General features: G+C 42.4%; 1 protein-coding gene across 2 annotated transcripts in view; it reads left to right on the top strand.

Moving 5' to 3' along the window:
- Arid2 (AT-rich interaction domain 2) overlaps nt 1-287 on the top strand; it is a 144,120-nt gene extending 143,833 nt beyond the window's left edge. For both annotated transcript variants that reach the window (XM_050127849.1, XM_050127857.1), the window contains one exon: nt 1-287. This exon is cut by the window's left edge and continues 2,738 nt beyond it. The gene's annotated coding sequence lies outside the window, so the exon portion shown is untranslated.
- Nucleotides 288-1,860: the final 1,573 nt, after the last annotated feature.

The raw sequence follows: 1,860 nt of genomic DNA, 5'->3' as shown, positions 1-1,860 counted from the left end.
TCTTTGAGAAATCTATGTAAATAATAGTCAACAACATAGAGACTGTACAATTCTGTGTTATATATGTGCCTAGTGCTCTGTTGGCACTTAATAAATTTTAAGTAACAAAACTGGTGATCATATAGTGAAGGCATATTTTTCTTCCAACTTGAGACAGGATATGACTATATATTAATGAGACTCACTAGACTAAGCCACACATGAGAACTTGTCTCATTATTTTATAGCCATGCCATGTATGTTTTTTTAAACCATAAAATGACAATAAAACTGATTTTTAAAATGAGTGTTTGGATAATTGACTTCTGTATTGATCTTACACCATGATTAAAGTACTGAAAGACCAAAGAAAAGAGTGAGGCTCTTCCTCAGAGGAGCAAGAGTGGGACTTCAAGATCAGCCACAGAGGGCACCTCACACTGTTGTTGGTTCAATCTTACAATTCAGGAAAAGAAAGAGAAGGCATTTATATCCAGCTGATGCTAGTTTTTACTGCTCTCGCGCTGTGCAACTCTTGAAGGCCACAAACAGAAGGGACAACATTACTGGCTGGTACCATTACAGTCAGTAATCTTTCTCTAGAAAAGATTCCTGTTAACTTACCTGCATTGCTTAAAAACAAACAAAAAACTGAGGGGCTGTATTTTGTATGTAGGTAAGTGAATTCATTTTCTTTGGTAATACAACCACACTAAGAGAGTGGGATGGTTCATTCTGAAAATGAAGCACAAACACAAAGATCTGAATTAAATGCCCAGGACTGATACACACACAATGAAATAACTACAGATCTACAGCTACAATCAATATTTTAAGTGAACTAAGACATACATTAAAAAAAAAACATAAAATGCAGTGTGTTACTATATTGCAGCAAACCCTGATCCAAATACTGTTCACATACAATGACAGTCCCCCACGGCTTCAGATCCCACCTTCTCCTGAGCACCACTAACACATCAGAAAGAACTGCCCTGAAGCAGTCACTCGACAGCTTACTACTCGTCTCTGGGTTAGTTTTTTAGTTTAAAGACAGTAGTCTTAACTCAGCACTACTGCTGAAGGGGTTTCCCTATTGCCTATTACAAATGACGGTGCGAAGTGTCTCCTAGTGCCCTTGGGCATGTTTCTGCTGGCTAGTACTTGGGATGGACGTGTAGTTACTATCTCAAAATTCACTGCCATGCAGTCGCTCATGATAATTTACAAATCAGAATCCAAGTTGGCCTGTAGGATGTTGCAGAGCAGTCGTCCTCCTCCTGAGCAGACCCTTTTCATAGTTAAAAGTCTGTAATGGCATTGGAGTCAGTCAGGCGTGGTGGCACACGCTTTTAATCCCAGCAGTCCAGAGGCTAAGGCAGGCAGCTCTTTGAGTTTGAGGCTAACTTGGTCTACAGAGTGAGTTCTGGGACAACCAAGACTACATATGTATCCGTCTCAAAAAAGAAGAGGGCAGGCGGGCGGGCAGTGGTGTCCCAGCGGCGGAGCAGTAAGGCAACAGCCAAGTATTCGTTCCACTCGCTCCTTAGGAGCGCCGGCTTCCCGGCCTAAGGCAATCTCACTGGCTTAAACAAGACAGCTGTGTGCTGTGAGACTGGGAAGGAAACTCGCTGCAGATTTTCACACCTATGACACTAGTGAGTGGAACCTCCTCAGAGATCTTAGGAGACTACAAGTAAACTCAGCATAGAGGCTGTAATTACTCCATGACATGCACTGCTGCTGTGACCATAGAACTATGTGAGAGCTACGGAGAATGTCTATGCTGTGGCCACTAGATCTCAGCAGTGCACAAAGGTGAGGGCAGGACAATCATATTCAAGGTCACTCCCAGCAACATATCAAGCTCCAGGTCCACCT

The sequence above is a fragment of the Alexandromys fortis genome, unplaced genomic scaffold, assembly GCF_014885135.2.
Source record: "Alexandromys fortis isolate MF-2015 unplaced genomic scaffold, M_Fortis_MF-2015_v1.1 scaffold_28, whole genome shotgun sequence".
Classification (NCBI taxonomy): domain Eukaryota; kingdom Metazoa; phylum Chordata; class Mammalia; order Rodentia; family Cricetidae; genus Alexandromys; species Alexandromys fortis.
This window is presented reverse-complemented; position numbering and strand designations above follow the sequence as displayed.